Below are 20,829 nucleotides of genomic sequence, written 5' to 3' on the forward strand. Positions count from 1 at the left end.
GGCCCTATATGCAAGGGGGAGCGCTGTGTGGTCCTATATACTAAGGGGGAGCGCTATCCACAGCGGTATGCGTGTGGCAATCTTTACAGGGGGGGCTCTGTGGTGCTATTTACAAGAGGGGGAGGTTTGTATGGTGCTATCTATAGGGGGCTGTGTGTAACGCTCTCTACGGGGGAATGTGTGTGGTGCTAGCTATAGGGGGGGTGTAATATCTACAGGGCCTGTGTGTGGCGCTATCTATGGGGGTATTTAATATCTACAGGGGCTGTGTGTGGCATTATGTACAGGGGGCTGTGTGTGGCACTATGTACAGGAGGCTGTGTATATGTGGTGTTTTACAGCGTTTGGTATTCTTATATTCAGGCGCGCCATCTTTGGTGCTATTATATTTAGGGGCACATTATATGGCACCATGATAATTTCATTTTCGTTTATAGGTGTGGAAATGTTGGAAAAGTGAGGAGCCGCAGACATCCGAGTGGCAAATTCTGCAGAAATGGGTCATGGCCGGGAGAAGTCGTCATGAGCTCTGGATCGGCTGGATAAGAAAAGAGGAAAAAACTACTAGAATCTGAGACGTCGTCACCTGTGAGTCACTAGATATATAGAGAATCTGTCACCTCTTCTGACATGTTTATTATAGGAAATCCTTGTATTTCACAAAAAGTCTTTCTGCAGTCCAGGACTGATAGACAATTCCCCTTGTCAGGAGGATGTGTCCCAGCACAGTGTGATACTGTCAGTATGTAGGGACACAGCCCTGTGACAAGGGGAATCGCAACACCCATTTGTTAATGCTTGCCCAAAAAGGTAGTGTTAAAAATAGTTACGTGCGGCAGGGCGGCGGTGCGGAAGAGGGGCCCAAGTTTGGGTAACAGCCCAGGGCCCATGGTCTACTTAATCCGCCACTAACACAGTGTCCCCTGTTGAGAGTGTCACACAGTGCCCCCTGTAGAGCGTGTCACACAGTGTCCTCTGTAGATAGTGTCACACACAGTGCCTTTGTAGATAGTATCACACACAGTGCCTTCGTAGGTAGTGTCACACACAGTGCCCCACTGTAGATAGTGCCACAATTAGTGCTCCTATAGAGAGTGCCACGCACAGTGCCCCTTGTAGTGAGTACCACACACAGTGCCCTCCTGTGGGCGCAGCTACAGTTGAAAGTTGTCAGAGGGCCCAACAGTGACAATTGTGTGGTTTGCATGTTAGTAAAGACCCCTGAATTAACTGCCAAAAGCGCTGTGGGACCCTCCTGGCCATGGGCCCTTGGGCATTGCTGTAATGCAAACGTGTCAAACTTGTGGCCCTCCAGCTGTTGCAAAACTACAACTCCCAGCATGCCTTAAAAGCTTGCAGCAAACAGGGAATGCTTGGGAGTTTTAGTTTTGCAACAGCTGCAGGGCCACAGGTTTGACACCACTGCTCTAATGCCTAACTGGTGAGTCCGCCCCTGACTGACACTTTAACAGGTGTTGCCAAGAAAAAAACAGGTGAGTGAGTGGTTGGGTCTCATAGTGTAGTTGGATATTGTGCCCACTGTGATTGTTACCCAATGACTCGTATAAATTTGGAGAAAGTCTCTGTTCACTCTTGTGGGCTCCGTTGAGTCATTCAGCATTTTTTATGTCAAGAGCCGCGCAGTCTGCAGCACTATCTTACCCTCAAAAAAACTGGAGCCTCAACAGAACCCTGACAGACCCCATTAACATTTATCTGACTTCCTCTGTATCTATTTGTATAGAGATCTGGTATAGCCAAAGCATTAGCGTTAATACAACCTTAAGGCCCTATTACATCGGCTGATTTTGGCCGGTGCAGCGAGCGCCGATCAATGAGACAGCTCGTTGATCGGCGCTCGTTTGCTCCTGTCACAAGAAGCTAGTATGGGGACGAGCGCTCGTTACTCCGATCGCTCGTCCCCATACATCATTATCATGTCGGCAGCGCTTCTCTTTGTTTACACCGGGAGATGTACTGCCGACAACGATAATATTTAACTTTTTTTAAACTACGATCAGGAGATGAACGAGTGTTTGCTCGTTCATCGGCTGATCGCTGCAATGTTTACACAGGACAATTATCAACAAGAAGCGTTCTATGATAATCTGATCGATTATCGCCTAGTGTAAAACCCCCTTTAGGGTATATAGTAATTTACTGTAATTTATATCATCTTATAGAATCACCACAATGGCATAAAATAAAATCTACTGTAAAAAAAGACCATCATACAGATACAGTGAAACCTCTCCAGAAGACCACCACTTTGAGAAGACCACCCCCTTATCCAGACCAGATTTCCTGTGACTGATTTGGAGTTCCACCATATACAAAGCATACTGGCCATCTTCTTTGAGAAGACCAATTTTCAATGCAATTAAGGCCGGATACAACGCTGCATTTTGTGCGCGCAAAAGGTCCGTGTGTCATCAGCAAATGGTAGGAAAATCCCGCAGCCGGCATCATGATGACACTCTGTTTTTACGTTTACAAACAGAAAAGCACGTGGTGCTTTTCTGTTTTCATTCAAAGTTTTTACTTCCGTGTGCCGAGCGCGATTTGCATGCACCCTTTGACTTCAATGGGTGCGTGCAGCGCAAAACACGGGCAAATATAGGACATGTCATGAGTTTCACGCAGCGCACATACGCTGTGTGAAATTCACTGACAGTCTGAACGGCCCCATTCACTAACATAGGTCCGTGCGACGTGCGTGAATCTATCTATCCATCCATCCATCCATCTAACTATTTGTGAGCCGCCCGGAATTTCCTGCAGCGCACAGGGCGGATACGCTGCGCCTGCGTGCTATTACGCAGCATATCTGCCCCGTGTGAACATGGCCTTAATGTGAAGCATTTATTATGGTAAACTTTATGTGCACCTGCGGATTTCTAGAATTTTTATAGCGTTTCCGCTGCGTGAACGCTGTACAAACTGCAGCAATACTCAATTTGCGTATTTTAGTGCAGAATTTATGCTCCACATTCAAGTCTGTCGCCCAAACACGCACCGCAGAACACTTTCGGCACGACTTTTCTAAGTTTTTTTTCCACAGTGTGTGGCTGAGATTTGTAGAAATCTCATCCACTTTGATACTACTGTAAATGCTGTGGAATTTCTGCACAAAATTCCATTGTGGAAATTCCACAGTTTTTATGCTGCGTAGGAACCCAGCATAAGGCCCTGCTCACACTGAGTTTTTTGCCGCTGATTTTAATACCGAAACCGTGTCAGAATCACCGCCAAAAAACGGCCTAAATCACCGCCCCTCCCCAATTGATTTCAAAGGGAGGCAGAGGAGTTTTTTTTTCCCAGGTGACTTCTAGCCACTCGTGGGGTAAAAAGCGGTATATACGTCCTTTCTTGTCATGTGCTCGTTTACAAGCATTTTTTGCCCACAGTCCTTGCATTACCTTCATGGCCGGGCAAAAAAGGCTGCAAAAACCGCGGGGGAAAAAGCGCAGACAGTTCAAAATCTGACCCAAATTTCCTGAAGGAATTCTGAGGCAGATTTTTTCTGCCTGCAAAAACACCCTTTGTGAACAGGGCCTTAGGGTTCTATTACACGGAAAGATGGATTGTAAAAACGAGAGCTGATTGCCGATATTCGCATGTCATTATTGTTCCCAGTTTCATGTTATAATAATAATAATGTTTTTTTCGTAAGTGCGATCTCTTGTCTTTCCTCCTCTCTCGTTCTAAACGACTGGCAGATGCCTGCTGACACAAGTTATTGTACGGCCGACAAACGATCATTTTTAAGTCCTCGTACAAGATGCAATCCACGACTAACAAATTATGGCTGATCGCTCGCTGCCCATGTTTACCCTGAAAAATGATTGGGAACGTTTATTCAATCTTAAGATCGTTCGGCAATTATCGCCCCATGTAAAAGGTTTTTGACTAGTTCCCTCCACCATTGTGAATCCAGAAATAAGGTCTCCATACCTTATATTATATGGGCAAAGTAGTGAGGCTTCTACATGCCGGGCATCAAAGCATGAAGATATATCACCTTCAGGTTGGCATTTGAACAGGAGACAGGGCTCCCACATGACAGGAGAAGAGACATATAAAGAGAGGTCGTTCTCCTGGGATAGATTTACATTTGGTTTACAACTTGTGTATTGTTGATCTATGTACAAATGGTCGGCAGCCCTCCCGGAAGAAGAATGGCAGAAGAAGTCGACTGCGGACTCAAACACAATCCACAGCACCTGAATAAACACCGTCCTTGTCCCGTACTTGTGTGCCACCCACAGAAATGATAATGTGCCAGGCCTGAGTGTACAGCTGTTGTATGAAGTCCCATGTAAACGTACATACAACACTCATGTGAGAACACTTTTCACACCTAGGGTAATTGCTAATGAGAGTGAGATGTGAGAGGAAACCATAATAACCGTATTATAATGTCGCAGTCAGGAGCTTGTGCTCGGTTGACTGATAAAAGTAAACAGGAGATAAACTTTTCCATTGTGTTTGTCAGTTTGTAGGATTTTCTGCAACTTCTGAAAGGCGAGGCCGGATTATGGGCAGCGCAAAAGGAGCAATTGTCCGGGAGCCTCCACCACCCAGGGTTTCCTCTAGCCCTTCCTTCTAACAAACAAGTCACGAGAGATTGACCCAATTTAAATCATAAATCTAACACTATAATAGTTTGACAATATATCAGAAAAAGTGCAACTTTTACTAAGTAGTTCCATTCTCCTGTCTGCAGGGCGACTAGAAGAAATATGGTGGCTGAGTGGATATGTTTATTGCAGTAGGGAGAGTAATAATAATCTTCATTTATATAACACCAACATATTTTTTAGCGCTGTGGAAAAGCAAAATGGCAAATAATCAAAACAATCAGACAAAAAGAGAGAGAGATGCCAATCCATAAGAGTTTACAATCTACTGTAAGTATGGGGAGAGAAGGGGTTAAGCAGCTACAATACATTTAGGACTCATGCACACTTCCGTTAGCCGTTAAATGGCCACTAATGACGGTTCTGTGAATCACGGACCGCACACAGATGGCTTCCGTGTGCAGTCCGTTGTTTCACGGACCAAATCAATGCAAAGGCCGGGACTGTTCCATCAAAAACGGGCACGAGTAGGACCTGCACTATTTTTAACGGAATGGCCGCACGGTTCCGTTAAAACAATGGAAGTGTGCATGGCCCCATTGAAATTAATGTGTCAGGGTGCTATCAGTTAAAACAACAGATAGCACCCTGACGAAAAAAAACTGAAGTGGGCATGAGGCCTTATGCCAGGGCTTAGCTCTCGGTTAGAGGAAAGGTTGACTCTAACATGCCAAACCTTCTTTTCCCCAACAGCAGACACTGGGGATAGTGGGACTGCTCTCACATATTAGATTAACGTCAGAATCTGTTGACATCTGTCGAAAATAATATAAAGTACAGAATAAATTATCCATGCATTATAACATTGTACTTCATGTGAGGGGCCTCCACCAAACTTGATCCAGCCCTGAACAAAGGTGTTAAAGGGGTTCTCTGGGCATTTTATATTGATGGCCTATCCTTAGGATAGATTCAATGTTGATCAAAATCCGTGGCACTCTGCAGGTTCTTCTGGGTGCTTTGGGTAGGGTTCCCACCCCGTAAATATTAAAGAGGTAAACTCAAGCACTCCTTAGGTTTTATTTAGAATAAGGCAATAAATAATAACGTTTCGGCCACAATTCGGCCTTTGTCAATCACTGCGGATTAAAAAACAACATAGTAAATGTAATGATAGGGGTAGGGAAACGGATAAGTGAGCCCTAATCTACACGCCACTCTGTCCCTGCCTACTTGCAACGACCCGCCCTAGGCGACGGGGTACAACTGGGCGGCGGTCCCTACGCTCAGTAAGTGCACGAGACAAACAGACAAGGGTACACAAAGCTAAGGGAAATGGGGCAGTTGCCCACGGCAACACCGTGAGCAAAAAGAGAGGTGAACGAGCCGAGTCAAACCAGGAGTGTACGAGGTACCAAACGCAGAGCAGAAGAGTAGTCAGTAAGCCAGGGTCAGTATGGAGCAGGATCAAAAAGTCAGGAGCTGTAGATGGGCCAGGAAACCACACGAGAAGAATCACAAGCAAGGAGGAACAGGAAAGGCAGGTATAAATAGACAGAGGGCGGGAGCTAGCTGAGTCTGGCCAGGCTGCGATAGGCTTTCCCACTCCTAAGCCTGCCAGCCTGAGTGGTGGAAGCTGGAGTCAGTCTCAGAGGCATAGACTCAGGTGCCGACTGATTACCTATGGGCGTTAACCCCACTGTGCCTGGCAGATCCTTTACAGTACCCCCCTTTTATGAGGGGCCACCGGACCCTTACTAAGTGGACCTGGTTTATTGGGGAAACGAAGGTGGAACTTTCTGACCAATACCCCAGCGTGAACATCCCGAGCGGGTACCCAAGTCCTCTCCTCAGGCCCGTATCCTCTCCAATGGACCAGGTACTGGAGGGAGCCTTGGACCATCTTGCTGTCCACAATCTTGGCCACCTCGAATTCCACCCCCTCAGGGGTGAGAACGGGAACAGGAGGTTTTCTCGAGGGAGCTAAGTACGGGGAGCAGCGTTTAAGGAGGGAAGCATGAAACACGTCGTGTATTCGAAAAGATGGGGGCAACTCCAGTCGGAAGGAGACAGGATTGAGGACTTCAATGACCTTATACGGCCCAATAAACCGGGGAGCAAATTTCTTGGACGGGACCTTAAGGCGCAAGTTCCTAGACGATAACCACACACCAGATCCCCGACCATAAACAAGGGGTTAGCAGAACGTCTTCTATCAGCCTGAGTTTTTTGTACACTCTGGGACGGCTCTAGGTTCTTCTGAACCTGGGCCCAGACTGTGCACAGTTCCCGATGAACGACCTCTACCTCGGGATTGTTGGAACTACCAGGTGAAACGGAGGAGAACCGTGGATTAAACCCAAAATTACAGAAAAAGGGGGAGACCCCTGACGAGTTACTGACCCGGTTATTGAGGGAAAATTCGGCGAGGGGAATGAATGAGACCCAATCATATTGACAGTCAGAGATAAAACACCTTAAATATTGTTCTAGAGATTGATTAGTCCTCTCAGTTTGGCCATTAGTTTCAGGATGGAAGGCAGAGGAGAAGGACAGATCAATCTCCAACTTTTTACAGAAGGCTCTCCAAAACAATGAAACAAATTGTACCCCTCTGTCCGAAACAATATTGACAGGGACCCCATGGAGACGCAGGATGTGTTTGACAAACAAGGTAGCTAACGTCTTGGCATTGGGTAGTTTCTTGAGGGGCACAAAGTGGCACATCTTACTAAAGCGGTCTACTACAACCCACACCACCGACTTGCCTTGAAATGGAGGCAAATCGGTGATAAAATCCATGGAGATATGGGTCCAAGGTCTCTGGGGAATGGGCAAAGAACGTAGTAAGCCCGCTGGTCGGGACCTGGGAGTCTTGGACCTAGCACAAACCTCACAAGCGGCGACGTAAGCCTTAACGTCTTTAGGCAACCCAGGCCACCAATAGTTTCTGGCAATGAGGTGTTTGGTACCCAGGACGCCTGGATGACCAGATAGTGCGGAGTCATGATTCTCCCTAAGTACCCTTAGCCGGAATTGCAGGGGAACAAACAGCTTGTCCTCAGGAAGGTTCCCGGGAGCTGAACTTTGATCGGCCGCAATTTCAGAGACTAAATCAGAATCAATAGAAGAAATGATTATACCAGGGCAAAATACAAGCAGGATCTTCCTCCGAAGGAGGGTTGGCCATGAAGCTACGCGACAGAGCATCGGCCTTAATATTTTTAGACCCAGCCCTATAGGTAACCAAAAAGTTGAATCTGGTAAAAAATAGCGCACATCGAGCTTGTCTCGGGTTTAGCCTCCGGGCAGATTCTAGGAAAACCAGATTCTTGTGATCGGTAAGGACCGTTACCTGGTGCATAGCCCCCTCCAGGAAGTGGCGCCACTCTTCAAATGCCCATTTAATGGCTAAGAGTTCGCGGTTGCCAATATCATAGTTACTCTCAGTGGGCGAAAACTTCCTGGAGAAGTAGGCACAGGGACGGAGATGGGTGAGGGACCTGGTACCCTGGGACAAGACAGCCCCCACTCCCACCTCGGATGCGTCAACTTCCACGATAAATGGCTCCATTTGGTTGGGCTGAACCAGCACCGGGGCCGAGATAAAGCACTTCTTAAGGACCTCAAAAGCCTGGACAGCCTCAGGAGGCCAGTGGAGGAGATCAGCACCTTTGCGAGTGAGGTCCGTAAGAGGCTTAGCGATGACCGAGAAGTTAGCAATAAATCTCCTGTAATAATTAGCGAACCCCAAGAAACACTGTAACGCCTTCAGGGAGGCAGGTTGGACCCATTCCGCCACAGCCTGGACCTTGGCGGGGTCCATGCGGAATTCATGAGGAGTGAGGATTTGACCCAAAAATGTTATCTCTTGTACCCCAAACACACATTTTTCGGTTTTCGCAAACAGTTTGTTTTCCCGAAGGACCTGGAGCACCTTCCTGACATGCTCAATGTGGGAGGACAAGTCCTTGGAAAACACCAGTATGTCATCAAGGTACACTACAAGAAATACCCCCAGGTAATCTCTTAAAATCTCATTTATGAAATTCTGGAAGACCGCAGGAGCATTACACAACCCAAAGGGCATGACGAGGTATTCAAAATGACCTTCGGGCGTGTTAAACGCAGTCTTCCACTCATCCCCCTCTTTGATGCGGATAAGGTTATACGCCCCCCCGTAGATCAAACTTAGAGAACCATTGGGCCCCCTGAACCTGATTAAAGAGATCAGGAATCAAAGGAAGGGGATACTGGTTCCTTACAGTGACCTTATTCAAGTTACGGTAGTCAATGCATGGCCTAAGATCACCATCCTTCTTCCCTCCAAAGAAGAAGCCAGCACCTATCGGGGAAGTAGAGGGGCGAATGTAACCCTTGGCCAGGCATTCCTGGATATACTCTCTCATGGCTTCACGTTCGGGACAAGAAAGATGAAATATCCGACCCTTAGGGAGCTTAGCTCCTGGTACCAATTCGATAGCGCAATCGTATTCTCTATGAGGAGGTAACACTTCGGAGGCCTCCTTAGAGAAAACATCAGCGAAGTCCTGAACAAACTCAGGTAGCGTGTTCACCTCCTCAGGGGGAGAAATAGAATTAACAGAAAAACATGACGTCAAGCATTCATTACCCCATTTGGTAAGCTCCCCAGTATTCCAGTCAAACGTGGGATTATGCAACTGCAACCAGGGAAGGCCTAAAACCAAATCGGACGATAATCCCTGCATCAACAGTACAGAGCACTGCTCCAAATGCATGGAGCCAACAAGGAGTTCAAAAACAGGGGTATGCTGTGTAAAATAACCATTAGCAAGAGGAGTGGAGTCGATACCCACTACCGGGACAGGTTTAGGCAAATCAATCAAAGGCATGGCTAGAGACATAGCAAATTCCACAGACATGATATTAGCAGAAGACCCTGAATCCACAAAGGCACTGCCGGTAGCAGACCTACCACCAAAAGAGACCTGAAAGGGAAGCAAGATTTTATTACGTTTCATATTTACGGGAAATACCTGTGCGCCCAAGTGACCTCCCCGATGATCACTTAGGCGCGGAAGTTTTCCGGCTGCTTATTCTTACGCCTAGGACAGGTGTTCACTTGATGCTTGTCATCCCCACAATAGAAGCAGAGACCATTCTTCCTGCGGAACTCTCTACGTTGTCGGGGGGACACGGAGGCCCCGAGTTGCATAAGTACCTCCGAGTTTTCCGTGGAAGAGCGAAGCAACGGGACCTCGGGAGGCATCATGGGGGAGTCAGAGGGGAAAACACAAAAACGTTCAAGTTGTCGTTCCCTGAGACGTCGGTCAAGTCGTACCGCTAAAGCCATAACCTGGTCAAGGGAGTCAGAAGAGGGATAGCTAACTAGCAGGTCTTTCAGGGCGTTCGACAGACCCAACCTAAACTGGCACCTTAAGGCAGGGTCATTCCACCGAGAAGCTACGCACCACTTCCTAAAGTCAGAACAATACTCCTAAACAGGTCTCTTACCCTGACGTAAGGTCACCAGCTGACTCTCAGCAAAGGCAGTCCTGTCAGTCTCGTCATAAATGAGTCAGAGAGCAGAAAAGAAACGATCAATGGAGGAAAGTTCAGGGGCGTCATGAGCCAAGGAGAAGGCCCACTCTTGGGGCCCTTCCTGGAGCCGGGACATAATTATACCCACCCGCTGGCTCTCAGAACCTGAGGAGTGAGGCTTTAAGCGAAAGTAGAGCCTACAACTCTCCCGAAAGGAGAGAAAAGTCCTCCGGTCCCCTGAGAACCGGTCAAGCAACTTGAGGTGGGGTTCAAGAGGTGAGGTGAGGGGCACTACCATGGTAGCGTCAGGCTGGTTGACCCTCTGAGCCAGGGCCTGGACCTGTAGGGAGAGACCCTGCATGTGCTGGGCCAGGGTCTCAAGGGGGTCCATAGTAGTGTCAGGGACCAGGGTAGACTAGTTATATGGGCTTGTGATTATGTAATGAAAGGGGGTAGGGAAACGGACAAGTGAGCCCTAATCTACCCGCCACTCTGTCCCTGCCTATTTGCAACGACCCGCCCTAGTCGACGGGGTACAACTGGGTGGCGGTCCCTACGCTCAGTAAGTGCACGAGACAAACAGACAAGGGTACACAAAGCTAAGGGAAATGGGGCAGTTGCCCACGGCAACACCGTGAGCAACAAGAGTGGTGAACGAGCCGAGTCAAACCAGGAGTGAACGCGGTACCAAACGCAGAGCAGGAGAGTAGTCAGTAACCCAGGGTCAGTATGGAGCAGGATCAAATAGTAGAAGCTGTAGCTGGGCCAGGAAACCACACGAGAAGAATCACAAGCAAAGGAGGAACAGGAAAGGCAGGTATAAATAGACAGAGGGCGGGAGCTAGCTCCGTCTGGCCAGGCTGCGATAGGCTCTCCCACTCCTAAGCCTGCCATCCTGAGTGGTGGAAGATGGAGTCAGTCTCAGAGATATAGACTCAGGTGCAGACTGATTACCTATGGGCGTATACACAGAAGTTGTGCCTGGCAGATCCTTTACATGTTCAAACCACTTTGTATTGGTCCAATGCAATATGAAATAAAAGATGAAGCAACTTTGTAAATAGTCTTGATTAACAATATCCTGCCATTGTATATTCAGACACATCAGTAACAAATGACTGCAGGATAGGAGTCTTGGAAAGTACTGATTCTCAAAACATGAATCGAGGAATAGCCAAACCAGAGAAACCCATCTGGAGCCAGCACTGTTTTGGAGTTGTTGCTCCTCATCAGTAGAGAGTAGGGTTCTGTTTGGCTGAATAAGATGCCTTTGGAAGGTACTGATTTTCCATTCGGAGAGCTAACTGGTAGGGCGTCTATGCTCCCTGGGAAAATAGTATGCAAAAAAGCTCTCCTACAGAAGGCAAGGAAACTGTCTCTCTAGTGTCACCTGTAGCTGACTACTGTAAAGGATCTGCCAGGCACAGCGGGGTTAACTCCCAGAACTAATCAGTCAGCACCTGAGAATACATCCCTGAGACTGACTCCTGCTTCCACCATTCAGGCTGGCAGGCTTAGGAGTGGGAGAGCCTATCGTAACCTGGCCAGACTCAGCTAGCTCCCGCCCTCGGTCTATTTAAGCCTGCACTTCCTGTCCCTCGGTGCTTGTTATTGCTTTTGTTTCTTTCCTTGTGGTTCCTGGCCCAGCTACAGCTCCTGCTATTTTTGATCCTGCTCCATACCGACCCTGGCTTACCGACTACTCTTCTGCTTTTCGTTTTGTACCTCGCACACTCCTGGCTTGACTCGGCTCGTTCACCACTCTGGTTGCTCACGGTGTTGCCGTGGGCAACGGCCCCTTTTCCTTGCTTGTGTTCCTTGTATGTTTGTCGTGTTTGTCGTGCACTTACTGAGCGCAGGGACCGCCGCCCAGTTGTACCCCGTCGCCTAGGGCGGGTCGTTGCAAGTAGGCAGGGACAGAGTGGCGGGTAGATTAGGGCTCACTTGTCCGTCTCCCTACCCCCTGCCATTACATAATAACAAGCCCATACCTAGTCTACCCCTGGTCCCTGACACCACTATGGATCCCCGTGAGACCCTGGCTCAGCAAATGCAGGGTCTCTCCCTACAGGTCCAGGCCCTGGCTCAGAGGGTCAACCAGCCTGATGCTACCCTGGTAGTTCCCCGCACCGCACCTTTTGAACCCCACCTCAAGTTGCCCGACCGGTTCTCAGGGGACCGGAGGACTTTTCTCTCCTTTCGGGAGAGTTGTAGGCTTTACTTTCGTTTAAAGCCTCATTCCTCAGGTTCTGAGAGCCAGCGGGTGGGTATAATTATGTCCCGTCTCCAGGAAGGGCCCCAAGAGTGGGCCTTCTCCTTGGCTCCTGACGCCCCTGAACTTTCCTCCGTTGATTGTTTCTTTTCTGCTCTCGGACTTATTTATGACGAGACTGACAGGACTGCCTTTGCCGAGAGTCAGCTGGTGACCTTACGTCAGGGTAAGAGACCTGTTTAGGAGTATTGTTCTGACTTTAGGAAGTGGTGCGTAGCTTCTCGGTGGAATGACCCTGCCTTAAGGTGCCAGTTTAGGTTGGGTCTGTCGAACGCCCTGAAAGACCTGCTAGTTAGCTATCCCTCTTCTGACTCCCTAGACCAGGTTATGGCTTTAGCGATACGACTTGACCGACGTCTCAGGGAACGACAACGTGAACGTTTATGTGTTTTCTCCTCCGACTCCCCCATGATGCCTCCCGAAGCTCCGTTGCTTCGTTCCTCCCCGAAAGATTCAGAGATACCTATGCAACTCGGGGCCTCCGTGTCCCCCCAACAACGTAGAGAATTCCGCAGGAAGAATGGTCTCTGCTTCTACTGTGGGGACGACAAGCATCAAGTGAACAACTGTCCTAAGTGTAAGGTTGCAGCCAGAGAACTTCCGCGTCTAAGTGATCATCGGGGAGGTCACTTGGGCGCACAGGTATTTCCCGTAAATATGAAACGTACTAAGATCTTGCTTCCCTTTCAGGTCTCTTTTGGTGGTAGGTCTGCTACCGGCAGTGCCTTCGTGGATTCAGGGTCCTCTACTAATATCATGTCTGTGGAATTTGCTATGTCCCTTGCTATGCCTCTTATTGATTTGCCTAAACCTGTCCCGGTAGTGGGTATCGACGCCACTCCTCTTGCTAATGGTTATTTTACACAGCATACCCCTGTTTTTGAACTCCTTGTTGGCTCCATGCATTTGGAGCAGTGCTCTGTACTGTTGATGCAGGGATTATCGTACGATTTGGTTCTAGGTCTTCCCTGGTTGCAGTTGCATAATCCTACGTTTGACTGGAATACTGGGGAGCTAACCAAATGGGGTAATGAATGTTGTACGTCATGTTTTTCTGTTAATTCTATTTCTCCCCCTAAGGAGGCGAATACGCTACCCGAGTTTGTTCAGGACTTCGCTGATGTTTTCTCTAGGGAGGCCTCCGAAGTGTTACCTCCTCATAGAGAATACGATTGCGCTATCGAATTGGTACCAGGAGCTAAGCTTCCTAAGGGTAGGATATTTAATCTTTCTTGTCCCGAACGTGAAGCTATGAGAGTGTATATCCAGGAATCCCTGGCCAAGGGTTACATTCGTCCCTCTTCTTCTCCGGTAGGTGCTGGCTTCTTCTTCGTGGGGAAGAAGGATGGTGGTCTTAGGCCATGCATTGACTACCGTAGCCTGAATAAGGTCACGGTAAGGAACCAGTACCCCCTTCCTTTGATTCCTGATCTCTTTAATCAGGTTCAGGGGGCCCAATGGTTTTCTAAATTGGATCTACGGGGGGCGTATAACCTTATTCGCATCAAAGAGGGGGATGAGTGGAAGACTGCGTTTAACACGCCCGAAGGCCATTTCGAATACCTCGTCATGCCCTTTGGGTTGTGTAATGCCCCTGCGGTCTTCCAGAATTTCATAAATGAGATTTTGAGAAATTACCTGGGGATATTTCTTGTAGTGTACCTTGATGACATACTGGTGTTTTCCAAGGACTGGTCCTCCCACGTGGAGCATGTCAGGAAGGTGCTCCAGGTCCTTCGGGAAAATAAACTGTTTGCCAAAACCGAAAAATGTGTGTTTGGGGTACAGGAGATTCCATTTTTGGGTCAAATCCTTACTCCTCATGAATTCCGCATGGACCCCGCCAAGGTTCAGGCTGTGGCGGAATGGGTCCAACCTGCCTCCCTGAAGGCGTTACAGTGTTTTTTGGGGTTTGCTAATTATTACAGGAGATTTATTGCTAACTTCTCGGTCATCGCTAAGCCCCTTACGGACCTCACTCGCAAAGGTGCTGATCTCCTCCACTGGCCTCCTGAGGCTGTCCAGGCTTTTGAGGTCCTTAAGAAGTGCTTTGTCTCGGCCCCGGTGCTGGTTCAGCCCAACCAAATGGAGCCATTTATCGTGGAAGTTGACGCATCCGAGGTGGGAGTGGGGGCTGTCTTGTCCCAGGGTACCAGGTCCCTCACCCATCTCCGCCCCTGTGCCTACTTCTCCAGGAAGTTTTCGCCAACTGAAAGTAACTATGATATTGGCAACCGCGAACTCTTAGCCATTAAATGGGCATTTGAAGAGTGGCGCCACTTCCTGGAGGGGGCTAGGCACCAGGTAACGGTCCTTACCGACCACAAGAATCTGGTTTTCCTAGAATCTGCCCGGAGGCTAAACTCGAGACAAGCTCGATGGGCATTTTTTTTTACCAGATTCAATTTTTTGGTTACCTATAGGGCTGGGTCTAAAAATATTAAGGCTGATGCACTGTCGCGTAGCTTCATGGCCAGCCCTCCTTCGGAGGAAGATCCTGCTTGTATTTTGCCTCCAGGTATAATCATTTCCTCGATCGATTCTGATTTAGTCTCTGAAATTGCTGCTGATCAAGGTTCAGCTCCCGGGAACCTTCCTGAGAACAAGCTGTTTGTTCCCCTGCAATTCCGACTAAGGGTACTTAGGGAAAATCATGACTCCGCACTATCTGGCCATCCAGGCATCCTGGGTACCAAACACCTCATTACCAGAAATTATTGGTGGCCTGGGTTGCCTAAAGACGTTAAGGCCTACGTCGCCGCTTGTGAGGTTTGTGCTAGATCCAAGACTCCCAGGTCCCGACCAGCGGGCTTACTGCGTTCGTTGCCCATTCCCCAGAGACCTTGGACACATATCTCCATGGATTTTATCACCGATTTGCCTCCATCCCAAGGCAAGTCGGTGGTGTGGGTGGTGGTGGACCGCTTCAGTAAGATGTGCCACTTTGTGCCCCTCAAGAAACTACCCAACGCCAAAACGTTGGCTACCTTGTTTGTCAAACACATCCTGCGTCTCCATGGGGTCCCTGTCAATATTGTTTCGGACAGAGGGGTACAATTTGTTTCATTGTTTTGGAGAGCCTTCTGTATGAAGTTGGGGATTGATCTGTCCTTCTCCTCTGCCTTCCATCCTGAAACCAATGGCCAAACGGAGAGGACTAATCAATCTCTAGAACAATATTTAAGGTGTTTTGTCTCTGACTGTCAATTTGATTGGGTCTCTTTCATTCCCCTCGCCGAATTTTCCCTTAATAACCGGGTCAGTAACTCGTCAGGGGTCTCTCCTTTTTTTTGTAATTTTGGGTTTAATCCACGGTTCTCCTCCGTTTCACCTGGTAGTTCCAACAATCCTGAGGTAGAGGTCGTTCATCGGGAACTGTGCACAGTCTGGGCCCAGGTTCAGAAAAACCTAGAGGTGTCCCAGAGCGTACAAAAAACTCAGGCTGATAAAAAACGTTCTGCTAACCCCCTGTTTATGGTCGGGGATCTGGTGTGGTTGTCGTCTAGGAACTTGCGTCTCAAGGTTCCGTCCAAGAAGTTTGCTCCCCGGTTTATTGGGCCGTATAAGGTCATTGAGGTCCTCAATCCTGTCTCCTTCCGGCTGGAGTTACCCCCGTCTTTTCGGATACACGACGTGTTTCATGCCTCCCTCCTCAAACGCTGCTCCCCGTCCTTGGCTCCCTCGAGGAGACCTCCTGTTCCCATCCTCACCCCGGAGGGGGTGGAATTCGAGGTGGCCAGGATTGTGGACAGCAAGATGGTCCAAGGCTCCCTCCAGTACCTGGTCCATTGGAGAGGATACGGGCCCGAGGAGAGGACTTGGGTACCCACCCGGGATGTTCACGCTGGGGTATTGGTCAGGAGGTTCCACCTGCGTTTCCCCAGTAAGCCAGGTCCACTTAGAAAGGGTCCGGTGGCCCCTCATAAAAGGGGGGGTACTGTAAAGGATCTGCCAGGCACAGCGGGGTTAACTCCCAGAACTAATCAGTCAGCACCTGAGAATACATCCCTGAGACTGACTCCTGCTTCCACCATTCAGGCTGGCAGGCTTAGGAGTGGGAGAGCCTATCGTAACCTGGCCAGACTCAGCTAGCTCCCGCCCTCGGTCTATTTAAGCCTGCACTTCCTGTCCCTCGGTGCTTGTTATTGCTTTTGTTTCTTTCCTTGTGGTTCCTGGCCCAGCTACAGCTCCTGCTATTTTTGATCCTGCTCCATACCGACCCTGGCTTACCGACTACTCTTCTGCTTTTCGTTTTGTACCTCGCACACTCCTGGCTTGACTCGGCTCGTTCACCACTCTGGTTGCTCACGGTGTTGCCGTGGGCAACGGCCCCTTTTCCTTGCTTGTGTTCCTTGTATGTTTGTCGTGCACTTACTGAGCGCAGGGACCGCCGCCCAGTTGTACCCCGTCGCCTAGGGCGGGTCGTTGCAAGTAGGCAGGGACAGAGTGGCGGGTAGATTAGGGCTCACTTGTCCGTCTCCCTACCCCCTGCCATTACAACTACCATATAAGTCAATGTCCTACCCTTTATAATGCCTTGAGACATGACAGGTTAATAGCATACTTTTTTCCCAGGCAGCATTGCACTTAAAGAGGCTCTGTCACCAGATTTTGCAACCCCTATCTGCTATTGCAGCAGATAGGCGCTGCAATGTAGATTACAGTAACGTTTTTATTTTTAAAAAACGAGCATTTTTGGCCAAGTTATGACCATTTTTGTAGTTATGCAAATGAGGCTTGCAAAAGTCCAAGTGGGTGTGTTTAAAAGTAAAAGTCCAAGTGGGCGTGTATTATGTGCGTACATCGGGGCGTTTTTACTACTTTTACTAGCTGGGCGTTCTGACGAGAAGCATCATCCACTTCTCTTCAGAACGCCCAGCTTCTGACAGTGCAGACACAGCCGTGTTCTCGAGAGATCACGCTGTGTCGTCACTCACAGGTCCTGCATCGTGTCAGACGAGCGAGGACACATCGGCACCAGAGGCTACAGTTGATTCTGCAGCAGCATCAGCGTTTGCAGGTAAGTAGCTACATCGACTTACCTGCAAACGCCGATGCTGCTGCAGAATCAACTGTAGCCTCTGGTGCCGATGTGTCCTCGCTCGTCTGACACGATGCAGGACCTGTGAGTGACGACACAGCGTGATCTCTCGAGAACACGGCTGTGTCTGCACTGTCAGAAGCTGGGCGTTCTGAAGAGAAGTGGATGATACTTCTCGTCAGAACGCCCAGCTAGTAAAAGTAGTAAAAACGCCCCGATGTACGCACATAATACACGCCCACTTGGACTTTTACTTTTAAAGACACCCACTTGGACTTTTGCAAGCCTCATTTGCATAACTACAAAAAATGGTCATAACTTGGCCAAAAATGCTCGTTTTTTAAAAATAAAAACGTTACTGTAATCTACATTGCAGCGCCGATCTGCTGCAATAGCAGATAGGGGTTGCAAAATCTGGTGACAGAGCCTCTTTAAGAATCCCTACTAGCTAGATCTCCACAAGGAGAATGAGTACCTTCCTAAAGCTGCTTCAAAGGCATCTCATCCAGCAAACCAGAACCCTACTCTGTGCTGATCAGGATCAACAACTCCAAAACAGTGCTGGCTATAGATGGGTGTCTCTAGCTTGGCTGTTAACCTGAGTCATGTTTCAAAGTTCTATTAAAGGTCAGACATTGACTTACTGGGTAGTTACCTAGAGGTGGTATAATACAGACAATTTTCATAACATTACACATGGTTTGTTTGTAGCAGGGGCACTTGACACTTGTATTTTAAAAAGTAGGTGGTGTGCCCTATTACAGATTTTTAATTAAGGCCCTGGTGCTTCTGGTTACACCTCTGGTTTGTAGTCTGTACACCATGGAGAAAGATAGGTCATCATAGGAGCTATATACACAAAATGGTTGAGGATTTTTCTTATTAGGACTTTTTGCAAGTTGCTTCTTATGGTATTGGTTGTAATGTGTGTATGCTTCGGATAGGGAAATTAGCCAGATTTTGGCTGTTTTTGAAATAGTAAACTACAGGACATAATAGTGCACCCATAAGGGTACAGCAATGTAATAATTGTGAATACAAAAAATCTTTAAACAGAAAAGATGTTAAGATGCTTAAATTAGGACATTTTTACTTATAGGGGCTCTCTGGGAATTAAAGAAGATAGATGATCAACGTTTAAATAATGAGGGTCCACTGTGCCGGTAATAAACAATGAAGGCAACGTGGTGATCGCAGAAGTGCTGATCGGTAAAAGTCCTGTGGTCGGACCATACGATCAAATATAGTCCATCAATGTTTACATCCTTAAGAACACCTTTAAAATATTAACCCAAATGAGGTGTAATCTGCATGAGAAGACATTTATGAACTTCTCTTCTACCAAGATATGTAATTATATTCACCTTTTCCTGATTCAGCGCCGTCTAAGCCATAGGAAAAATCCACATCTTAGATGCAGGAGAAGTTTCACATCATTGGAGGTCACACCTGACCTCATTCAGAACTGAAAGACAAGTCATATTCAAACCAAAGCCTTTCCAGTGTTCCTTGCTCAGATCTACAAGCCCCATGGTGTTGTGTTCCTGTGATTTCTTGTTTTCTTGCAGCGATTCCCTGTTACTGATCCAACTTGACCCAGACCTTGCTCTTTTCACTGAATTCTGCTCTAGTTGTCTCTACGCTTCAGCTGATACTCCTCACCAGTCCATGAGTGCCACCCCAGAGTACCAGCCATTGCTGTCTTCCATGCTCTTCTCCAGTTGTATCGACTTAACTGTCCATCTGAAACACCTCGCCAGTCTGAGTGCAACTCCAGAGTGCCAATTGCTACTGTCTGCCTCCAGCCACCAGCCTTTCTATTGGTTCTTGCTATGGTGGATTATGTAGACCATAGGCCCTGGGCTGTTACCCAAACTTGGCCCCCCCTACTCCACCGCCGCCCTGCCGCGCCGTAACTATTGCTAACACTACCTTTCTGTGCAAGCATTGACAAATGGGTGTTACGATACCTCTTGTCAAAGGGCTGTGTCCCTACATACAGACAGTATCACACTGTGTAGGGACACATCCTCCTGACAAGGGGATGCGTAACACGCATTTGTCTTTCAGTCCTGGACTACACAAAGACTTTTTGTGAAATACAAGGATTTCCTATAATAAACATGTCAGGAGAGGTGACAGATTCTCTATAAATCTAGTGACTCACAGGTGATGACTTCTCAGATTCTCAGCCATTACAGCCCCCTGTAGAGTGTGCGACACAAAGGCCCCTATAGAAAGTGCCACACACAGACCCCTATAGATAGTACCACACACATACCCATGTGGATAGCAGCACACATAGCCTACTGCAGATAGCGCCACACAGCCTTCCCTCTCTAGTAAATAATCCCACACAGAATTTCCCCTCTTGTAAATAGTGCCACACAGCCCCCCCTTGTATATAGGGCCACACAGCCCTCCCCTTTATGTTGCCACACAGCGCTCCCCCCTGTATGTTGCCATACAGCACTCCCCCTGTATATTGCCACACAGAACTCCCCGCCGTATGTTGCCACACAGTGCTCCCCCCATATGTTGCCACACAGCGCTCCCCCCCGTATGTTGCCACACCGCACTCCCCCCTGTATATTGCCACACAGCGCTCCCCCCTGTATATTGCCACACAGCGCCCCCCTCTGTATATTGCCACACAGCGCTCCCCCCCTGTATATTGCCACACAGTGCCCCCCCCCGTATATTGCCACACAGCGCTCCCATACCAAAAAAGAAAAATATATTGTACTCAACTTGCCCGTTCTTGCAACGCTTCGGTCGGACGCATGCACATCCTTTGGGCCGGACGCATGCACAGACTGGCGTGATGCAGTACGTCATCACGCTGGCCTTCGCAGGGAGTCTTCCTAGCGCCCTATAGGCTGCAGTCCTAATTTATTCCTCTGTTAATACTCCTACAAATTTATGCATAAATTAACAACACGATGTTACCAGTTGGGGGTGTGTCCCTTCACAGTCTAACACTGTCCAATCAGTGCTCACAACCTCAAACTGTGTAGGGAAATGCCCCGTTTACAAGGGAAATATTAACAACCAGTTATCACATTTTTCATACATTTCCAGGAACTATAAAAGAGGAATGATAGAGTTCTAAGAAAAGATGCTCCCGAAGTGTGTTTTTTTTTATTTAAGTTTTTTTTGGGGGGATACAAGTATTCACTTAAACAGACAAGTTAGGAGAGCTGACAGGTCCTCTTTAATCAGTAGCTATGAGTAAAATGGGGGTCTTAAACTTGATTTCACTCTGATTAGATGCTATTTGCCAGAAAAAGTGAGAGAACATTGCAGGACATAGCCTCAAAGACTATAGGCCACTTCTGAAGAACGAGCAGATGACAAAGACATTGGGTAGGCCTTACGAGAAATAAGACAATGCTCAGACAGTGTCCAATTAA

The sequence above is a fragment of the Rhinoderma darwinii genome, chromosome 2, assembly GCF_050947455.1.
Source record: "Rhinoderma darwinii isolate aRhiDar2 chromosome 2, aRhiDar2.hap1, whole genome shotgun sequence".
NCBI lineage: Eukaryota > Metazoa > Chordata > Amphibia > Anura > Rhinodermatidae > Rhinoderma > Rhinoderma darwinii.